We start from the raw sequence: 10,750 nt of genomic DNA on the forward strand, positions 1-10,750 counted from the left end.
ATTACTTTCTAAGTATCTGAAAGTTGGACAACGAAAAAGGATGGTGGAAGAAGAATGGATGCCTTTGAATTGTGGTGTTAGAGAAGAGTACTGAATATCCCATGAACTGCCAAAAGGACAAAAAAGTCTATCTTGGAGGAAGTTCAACCAGAGTGTTCCATAGAAGGGGAAATACTTAGAAAAAGACATCATGGTGGGAAAGGTTTAGGATTAGAGAAAGAGAGGCTGACTCTCAACAAGGTGGAGGGACACGGTGGTTATAACAATGGGGGTGAGTATACCAGACACAGTGAGGATGGCACATGTGAGTATAGGGCAAAGTTCAGATTAGTATAGGACAGGTTCAGATGAGCAAAGGACAAGGTTCAGATCTGTTGTTCATTTGGTCACTATAAGTCATGATAGACTTACAGCACTTAAAAATAACATGTTAACAATAGCTAACTTTTCTTATTCTTAATACTAAATCTTTAGTCATATCACACAGGATATTGTCATCTTACAGATGGCACAGAGAGGTTATACCATTTATCCAAAGCACAAACCTAGAATAAAGAGTCATGGCCCAGATCTCAATAATTAGAGCCAAAGTCCAGTATTTTAACCATTGTGCTTGGACTGCCTCCTAAGTGATAGCTACACTGTTAGCCTGCAGTCATTACAGCAAGCTGACAGTGTTTGTTTTATGAAAAACCAAAGCTAGTCCCAGGAGTTGTTTCCATCTCCCACAAGCCCTCAAAGCTCCTTAGACCACCCACTCACAAATAAAATTACTTACCATTTGCTATAAGTAGGAAATGTAGTAGTAACCAACATATATGGGGAAAGTTTCCTTTCTTCATGTTGATCTGCCTTTTCGTGATGAGGGGGGAAAGATTTCTGAATCCCAGATGTGATGAAGACCTGAAGGACAAAGAACAGAGAATTCTTGAGAAAGTAGAGTTCAAAATGAAGATAAAGGTTAAACTTCTGGGAGCTTTGTTCTTTAAATTGTAGATTCTTGAGGAAAATCTTCAACTTGGAGTGAAAGAACGTGTACTTGATGCCTTGGATCCTTAAGCTTCCTCCCTGTGATGTTGTCACTCGTCTCTTTATTGGGGAAGAGTGGCAGTAGCCTTTATAACTTCATACAGGCTGGGGAGGGGTTAGGTGCTGTACTTATTGCTTCTGCCAAGTTGAGCAAGTAACCCAGTAGTACTGAGCCTAGGAAGGAATAAGCTTAGGGTCAAGAGGCAGGTGAGAAAAGAGAAATAACATGATCAGACTAGGCAAGGCACTGGGTTGGGCTGGAATAGGAAGTAGGATAGGGTAAAGAGATCAAAGTTGTCAGAGCAGAAGGGACCCACCCTCTGAAGCAGAGATGGGCCAGAAACCTGTACAAGCTCAGGACAGTTTCCTGGTGAGGAAGTCCGATTCACCTGGCTTAACAAGAAAGAAGGCTTAAAGAACTGCACTAAGGGGGCAGGAGGAACTGTCATCGCTGAACTGAACCAAATATGAGACTTCAAACAAGAACAGGTGATCCAGGGAATAATGCAGCTATTCTGGGGATTTCTAGGGCAAGGGATTTCTAGTGTCTTTTTGTTGTTAGGTGCCAATGCATCGAGTATAATCAATAATGACCCTATGGACAAGGGATCTGAACCCTGTCCTATTCTGTGCCATCCTCACAGTTCCTGACACACTTGAACTCATTGCAGCAGTCACCGAGTCAGCATATCTGGCTTAGGGTCTTCTCTTTGACTGACCCTTCACCTTTACAAAAATGATGTTCCTTTTGAGGAATAGCCTCCCCTAGCAACATGCCCAAAAAATGTGAAATGAAACTTTATCATCTTTGCCTTCAAGAATTTGTTTGTTCTTTTGACAGTTCATAGGATACTCAGTACTTTTCACAAACACTACAACCCAAAGGCATCAATTCTTCTTCTGTAATCCTTATTCATTGTTCAGCTCTCAGATGCATAGCAAATAATTGGAAAGACCAGGGCCTGAATCAGATACACCTTAGTCTTCAAACTGACATCATTGCTCCTCAATAATTTGGAGAAGTCCCTGACTGCAGACTTTCCCAGTGCAATATGTCTCCTGATCTCCTGGCTACTGGGATCAAGGATGTTGATTGTGGATCCAAGGAAGATGAAATTGTTGATAACGTCAATCTTTTCTCCATCTGTCCTGGTGGTTTCATGGTAAGGAATTATGCTGCCAAGACAAAAGGATGTGGTTTAAATCCACCAGCTATTCCATGGAAGAAATGACAGTCTCCTCCACTGTGATTTACTGCCTTTGAAAACTCACTGGAGGGTCAACTAAGGGTTGGCTCAGACTCTATAATACACAACAACAACAACAACTGGGATGTGAGGTCTAAGGATATCAAGAGAGCACTGAAGGGGAGCTCTGGTGGCCTAGTGGCAAGGAGCTGCAACTACAATCCCAGAGGCACACAGTTCTAATCCACCAGATGCTCTGCCGGGATAAGGAGGGACAATCTCCTCCTGTACCAGTCAGATCTGATTTGACGGTACATTCACACAAAAATAAAATTTTAAAAAAAAAAGAGAGAGAACACTGAATATGAGGGAACAAGTCATTGGGGACTTTGTCAGAACCATGACAAGTGAGGAGGTGGTCTAGAGCCCCTTTCTGACCTGCAGCCATAGGAGCTCCCTATTTTTTTATTTTGTTTTTCAAAGGGATGCACAGAAGCTCCTACACTCTGAAGTCCTTCAGATGTTCCTTTGATCAATCTGAATAGGAATCTCTCAGTAGTGTATATCACAGGGAAAGGAATAAGTACTCCACCTCCCTGGGAGACTTCAAGGGTCATTAAGGAAGAGAGATTATATCCTGAGTCCCCTAGGAGATCCAAGTCAGGTCTAGACACACGGTCGGTTCAATGAACAAGACTGAACAAACACAAATGAGCAGAGAGTTTAAAGGGAGAGTGTGGTTCATGGTGAAGACATCCTGTGGTTGGAAAGATAACAATGACATTGTTGAGAATTCCTGTATACCCTCTGAATGATCAAGGAGAACTGTCTTCATTTCCTTATAAATGACAACAAACTTTATGGAGAAAGTGACATCTCAGATAAGTTGTTTTTGGGTAAATGACCACTCCCAATATTAAGATTTGTGAGAAGGAAGCTAGAAATCAGGAAATAGCTGCGGACATGAATGTACTTGGAACAAATGAGTCTGAGAAGCCAGCAATGAACTGAATGTGCCAGAAAAGGCTTACAAGTGGAACTACTGGGATAGGTGTTCCTAATACTAAGGTGGGAGTGAAAGGCTGGGTTCTGGACTCCTTAAAATCCTAATAATATGGCCAAAGATCCAACAATATTCTTGGAAAGAAACCTTTCTTCCTCTTCTAATATCATTTAGAAAGCACAGTTCATTGGCTGATCCACAGGCAACACTTAGTGTCTTATAAAAATAATTAGTATTTAATTGAAATGAACATTTTGCACATGATTTTTATTAAATGTTGTTGTTGTTGTTATGTGCCGTCGAGTCGCTTGTGACTCATAGGGACCCTATGTACAACAGCCCTAAACTCTGCTCTGTCCTGTGCCAATCGCACCATCTCCGATACACCCACCCTGATTACCCCAATCACTGAATCAATCCACCTCATAGAGGGTCTTCCCCTCCTGCGCTGTCCCTCCACCCTACCAAGCATGATGTCCCTCTCCAAGGACAGGTTCCACCTTACAACATATCCAAATTATGTTAGACGGAGCCTCAGAATCCTTGCCTTCCAAGTAGCGCCCGGTTTAACCCTTTCCAGGATAAATCCGTTGGTTTTCCTAGCAGTCCATGGTACATTCAAGACTCTTCTCCAGCACCAAAGCTCAAAGGCATCAATTCTCCTTTTATCCTCCTTAGTCATTGTCCACCTCTCTGATGCATAACAAGTGATTGCAAAGACCATGACCTGTATCAGATGCACTTTAGTCTCCAGAAAGACACCATGGCTCTTCAGTACTTTGTAGAGGTATCTAACAGCAGACTTTCTCATCCCAATACATCTTTTAATTTCCTGGCTACTGGTGCCAAGAGTGTTGACTGTGGAGCCAAGCAAACTAAAGCTGTGAACAATCTCAATCTCTTCACCATCCATCCTGATGCTGCCAATTGGCCCAGTGGCGAGAATCTTTGTCTTCTTGACATTGAGCCTCAATCCATATTGGAGGCTGCAGTGCTTGACCCTCTCCAGCAAGCACTTCAGGTCCTCCTCAGTTTCAGCAAGCAGGCCTGTGTCATCTGCATATCGCAGATTGTTGATAGATCTTCCACCAATCTTGACCCCACATTTCTCCTCATAGAGCCCAGCCTCCTGGATAATCTGTTCTGCATACAGGTTGAAAAGGTATGGAGACAGGACACATGCCTGGCGTACACCCTTCCTAATTTTGAACCATGCAGTGTTCCCTTGCTCTGTTCTGACTGCCTCTTGGTTCAAGTATAGGTTTCTCATTAGCACGATCAAGTGTTCTGGTATTCCTATTCTTCTCAGAATCAGCCACAGTTTGTTATGATCCACACAGTCAAATGCCTTTGCATAGTCAATGAAACACAGATATACATTCCTCTGGTATTCCCTGCTTTCAGCTAAGATCCACCTAACATCAGCTACAATATCCCTAGTACCACTACCCCTTCTAAGCCCAGCCTGGACTTCTGGCAGTTCTCTGCTGATGTGCTATTCCAGTCGTTTTTGGATAATCTTTAGTAGAATCTTGCTTGCATGTGAAATTAATGATAGTGTTCTAAAGTTTCCACTCTCTGTTGGGTCAACCTTCTTTAGGATGGGAATAAATATAGATCTCTTCCAGTCAGTTGGCCAAGTGGTTGTTCTCCAGATTTCTAGGCACAACTTGGTGAGCACATGCAGGGCAGCATCTGTTAGCTGAAATATCTCAATTGGAAATATTTATTATGTCATCATATATCTGGTATTAACACACCACAATGGAATCACACAGCATTATAAGGAGCACCTGGGTAGCTATTATGTATTTAAGAAAGAGAATATTACCACTACCTTTATCATCTCATAGAGAGCCCTGTTGGTGCAGTTGATAGAATGCTGTACTGCTAATCAAAAGATCTTGTGTCTTTGGGAGCTCAAATACACCAGCAGCTTCTTGAGGGACAGATGAGAAGTCTCCTTTCATTAAGATTTACAGCTTCCGGGGAGCCCTGGTGGCCTAGTGGTAAGGCGCTGCAACTACAGTCCTAGAGGCGCACGGTTCGAATCCACCAGATGCTCTGCCGGGGAAGAAGGGACAATCTCCTCCTGTACCAGTCAGATCTGATTTGACGGTACACTCACACAAAAAAAATAAAATTTAAAAAAATTTAAAAAAAGATTTACATCTTCCAAAACTATTTGGAGTGTGTTGTTATGAGTTGGAATCGACTTGGCGACGATGAATGAGTGAGTGTTTCTTACATGCTTCAAACCTTTCCATCTCATTCCTTGCCCATCAGATATCTTGCCCTCTCTTTCACATTGCTTTCAAGTTGGACTCTACTCATAGATGATTCTCCAGAGGGTTTTTTTTAAAATTTATTTTATTATTTTTGTGTGAGTGTACTGTCAAATCAGATCTGACTGGTACAGGAGGAGACTGTCTCTCCTTCCCCAGCAGAGCATCTGGTGGATTTGAACCGTGCGCCTCTGGGATTGTAGTTGCAACTCCTTGCCACTAGGCCACCAGAGCTCCCCTCAGAGGGTTTTTTAAAGCTGTAAATCACATGAGAAGAGATTGAGCATCTTTCTCTTGCAGAGCAGTTTGCCTCGCTTTGAGTTGGCAGCACAATTCTGATTTGCAGAACAGTGGATATAAATATGATTCTGAATTATCTGTGCTTTTTCTTTAAAAATGTAGTTTTGTTTATATCTCAGCTTAATGTCACCAGTATTTATGTGTAGGATAAAGAAAACAATACTGACTATATTTTTTTTAGACCTATGATAAGTGAGATCAAATATTTCAGGCTTAAATAAAGTGGTGATGACAAAGGAAGGCAATGGAAGAAACTGCATGTGACCAATGGTCCACAGCAGAACTCTCAAGATGGCTCAGAAAAACCACACAAAACAGAACTGACTTCCCTGATGACCTACCAGCCTGCTCCAAGGATGCTACCCAGAAGCACTGCTCTGATAGCTTCCAGTTAATTAACAATTTAATAAGAAATTGGAAAACAAAATTCTCTGTCCCCAAACTATTACTCATCTTTGCTCATATGCTAGTAAATCCTCTTTTTTTTTGTTTTTGTTTTTTAATAGTATATCCTATTATCAGGGAGCTGTAGTGGCTTAGTGCTAAGGAGTGTTAACCCCAGGGCTCGAGGTTTGAATCCACGAGTCACTTCATGGGAGGAAGATGGGCAATCTCCTCCCATGTGATTTACTGCTTCTGAAAATCCACTGGAGGGTCAACTATGGGTCAGTTCCAACTCGACAGTACACAACAACAAATGCTATTAACTAAGCCAGCTGTCATTGAGTTATGGATTTTTCATATATTCTGCCAAGATTGGTCTACCTGAGTCCTTCCACTTTAGACAGTAACACCTTGCAACTTGGGTGTGTGCTTCCTTCTCGTACTTCTTGAGGCCTGAACTTGCTTTCCTTTGTTCCTCTGGTGGGTCTTGCTTGTGATGCTTAAGTGTCTTAGTTCTTACCCATTGATACTGATTTGCATCCTGCAGCTTCACTGTGCTTATTGGCAACAGCTCCATGGTGATCTGACCTCTGATCACCTGATGATCACTGCTAGAAGGCAGACAATATGAAATTTAGTCTGTTAAGCCCACCTCACTGCCCCAGAGCCAGTTCTGACTCCAAGCGACTCGCAGAATGAAGTCGAAATTCTCCATTGTTTTCCAAGGTTGTACATCATTTTGAAACCTGAGCAGCTGGTGAGTTTGAACTGCTGATCTTTTAATTAGCAGCAGAGTGCCTTGACTCTCCATCACTTCAAGAGTCACTTTGTGACTCTATTATCACTCCATCTCTTCAAGTCCCCGTTGAATCTTTCCTATTCCTTTACCCTGCTATCTTCCCACTAAACTCTACTATTCAACCCTTCCCCTTTTCCTGCCTCCTCCCCTTTCCACCCTCCCATTTCCATTTACTTTTGGACATTCACATACATCTAACTACTTTTATGTTTTTTATAATGGTTTAAAATAGTATTTGTCCTTATGAAACTAAGTTAGTTCACTCAGCAGAGTGCTCTGTAGACTCTCCCATGTTGCATAGTATTTTTTGTGAAATCATTGCTCCTTAGTGCTGTACAGTATTTCACTGTGTAAGTGTATCACAATTTCTCAATCCATTTGCTTGTTGATGGGCAATATGGCTGTTTCTTTCTCCCCACCCCCCCGCTATGAATAATGCTGCTATGAACATCAGTGTACATATCACCATTTGTGTCTCAGTTTTAATTTTCTTGGGGTGTTTTCCTAGTAATGGAATAACTGAGTCATATGGATTTCTATGTTCAGCTCTTTGAGGAAATGCCAAACTGTCTTCCAAAGTGGTTGTACCATTTTGCAATCCCACCACCAGTGAATGAGAGTTCCAATCTCTCCACATCCTCTCCAACTCTTACTGCTTGCTGTTCTGTTAAACTTTGCTGCTGCTACTGGGATGAGATGGTACCTCATTAAATTTGCATCTCTTTGATTGCCAGTGATTTTTATCATTTCTTTATGTGTTTATTGGCCATCTGAATGTCCTTTGTGAAGAGTCTTTTCATGTCTTTTACCTGTTTTGTTACAAGTTACAAGATTTATAAATATTTTTCTTGTGGATGTCCTATAGTTTACAAAATACTATTCTGTAGTCTGTAAACTACACAGCATCCACATGAAAATTATGGGTCCCTTGTCTGAGATATCATTGCCAAATGTTTTTTTTCTCCCAGTAATATGATTGAAGGAAGATTTGGAAAAGTCTGCCTTCATTGATTGTTGTGCTGAGGCTTAAAAAAGATTAAATTAAAACAATATATCTTTAGGATTTTGATTAAAGCACAAGAATGATCAAAAAAGAAACATATATTAATTCAAATGAGATACAGCAATTTGATGGGATTCAAATCGACACGCTTCAACAAACAGATATAGCTCTGGTTGTGCCAAGAAATTTGGAAGACAACCTCTTGGCCAATGTATTGAAAGAGATCCTTATTTGCTCCCATTCCAAAAAAAGGTGACCCAATGAGTGCAGAAATTATCAAACAATATTAATATCAAATGAAAGTAAAACCTAGCTGAATTATTTAAAAACAGCTGGAATAGTTCATAAACAGAGCACTGCCAAAAAATTCAAGCTGGATTCACAAGAGGACATGGAATGAGAGATATCATTGCTGATGTCAGATGGATCTTGACTGGAAGCAGAGAGAGCAGAAAAATATTCACTTGTGTTTCACTGTAAATGCAAAAACATTTGACTGTGTGTACCATAACAAATTATAGATAACACTGAGAAGAATAGAAATCCCAGAAGTTATTGTCCAAAAAAAGGAACGCTGCATGGTTTAAAATCAGGAGAGGAGTGTGTGTCAGATATGTATCCTTTCTCCATACCTAATAAATATGTATGCTGAGTATATAATTCAAGAAGTTGGACTTTATGAAGAAAAATATAGAATTAAGCTTGGAGGAAGACTCATTAATAACCAGCTTTATGTGGGTCATACAATCTTACTTGCAGAAAGTGAAGATCTGATTGCAGCTGCCATTAAGAATTCTATTCCAATATCAAGAAAACAAAAATCAATTTTCACCACTAAATAACAAGCAACATTATGATTTGTTGTTGTTGTTAATGTGTTGTTGAGTCAACTATGACTCATAGTGACCACATGAGTGGTAGCTCTGAACTTTACTCTATCCTGAGCCAATCTCACTGCCTCTGACACACCTACTACTATTACCCCAATTACTGTGTCAATCCATCTCATCCAGGGTCTTCCTCTCCTGAGCTCTCCCTCCACTCTTCAAGCATTATGTCCTTCTCCAAGAACTGGTCCCTCCTTGTAACATGCCCAAAGCATATGAGAGGAAGAGAGCCTCAAAATCCTTGTCCCAAGGAACAGCTTGGTTTCACCCTTTCTAAAATATATCTGTTCATTCTCTTGGCAGTCCATGGCATGCTCAATACTCTTGTCCAGCACCACAACTCAGAAGTATCAATTCCTCTTTCATCATACTTGGTCATTGTTCAGCTCTCTGATGCATAGCGAGTAATGCAAAGACTGTGGCCTGGATCAGGTATATCTTAGTATCTAAACTAATATCACTGCTCTTCAGCACTCTGGAGAGGTCCCTGAATGTAGATTTTCCTAATGCAGTTTGCCTTTTGAGTTCTTGACTCCTGGTGCCAAGAGTGTTGAATGTGGAACCTAGCAAGCTAAAATTGTTAACAGTCTCCATCTCTTCTCCATCTATTATTGTGTTGCTAATTGCAATCACTTGTTATGCATCAGAGAGTTGGACAAGGACTAGGAAGAATAGAAGGAGAATTGACGCCTTTGAGCTGTGGTGCTGGAGAGGAGTATTGAATGTACCATGGACTGCCAAGAAAACAAATAGATTCATCCTAGAGAGGGTTAAACCAGGCTGCTTCTTGGAGGCAAGGATTCTGGGGCTTCGCCTGACATACTTTGGACATGTTGTAAGGAGAGACAGGTCTTTAGAGAGGGACATCATTCTGGGCAGAGTGGAGGGACAGTGCAGGAGGGGAAGACCCTCTATGAGGTGGATTGATTCAGGACGGGGGTAATCAGGATGGGTGTGTCAGAGGCAATGAGATTGGCACAGGATAGAGCAGGGTTTAGGGCTGTTGTACATAGGGTCACTATGAGTCGCAAACGACTCGACGGCACATAACAACAACAACAGTTGGCCCAGTGGGGAGAATTTTCATTATCTTGATATTGAGCTTCAATCTATATTGCAGACTATAGTCTTTGACCATCTGCAGCAGAAGCTTCAGACCCTCCTCAGTTTCAGCAAGCAGGGTTGTGGCATAGACATAATGCAAGTTGATGAATCTTCCTCCAACATTGATGCCACATTCCTCCTCATAAAGTCCAGCCTCTCAATGATCTGTTTTGCATAAATAATGAAAAGGTATGGAGACAGGACACAACCCTGACACAGTCCTTTCCTAATTTTGAACCATGTGTTTGTACGGAGTGTTTCCTTGCTTCATTCTGAAGACTGTTTCCTGGTCCAACCATAGGTTTCACATGAGTATAGTCAGGTATTCTGGGATTTACATCTATCTAACCAAGTCATGGTAGTTTTAATTGCTTCCTGTGCATCTGAAAGTTGAACAATGAATAATGAAAGCCCATGAAGAATTGATGCCTTTGAATTGCGGGGTTGGGAAGAGTATTGAATATGCCATGGACTGCCAATACAAAAAGTGAAGTCTGTCTTAGAGGAAGTGTAGCCAGAGTACTCCTTAGCGGCAAGGATGGTGAAACCTAGTCTTGCATATTTGGGGAATGTCAGGAGGGGACAGTTCTTTGAAAAAAAGACATTATGATGGAAAAAGCAGAGGGTCGGCCAAAGAGAGGAAGACCCTCAACTAGATAAATTGGCACTGTAACTGCAACAGTGGACTTGAGCATGACACAGATTATGAGAATGAGGCAGGATAGGGCAAAGTTCTGATCTGTTGTTCATAGGATCCTAATGAATTGTA

Source organism: Elephantulus edwardii, unplaced genomic scaffold (genome assembly GCF_000299155.1).
Source record: "Elephantulus edwardii isolate Elephantulus edwardi_28Jun2011 unplaced genomic scaffold, EleEdw1.0 scaffold00184, whole genome shotgun sequence".
Classification (NCBI taxonomy): Eukaryota; Metazoa; Chordata; class Mammalia; order Macroscelidea; family Macroscelididae; genus Elephantulus; species Elephantulus edwardii.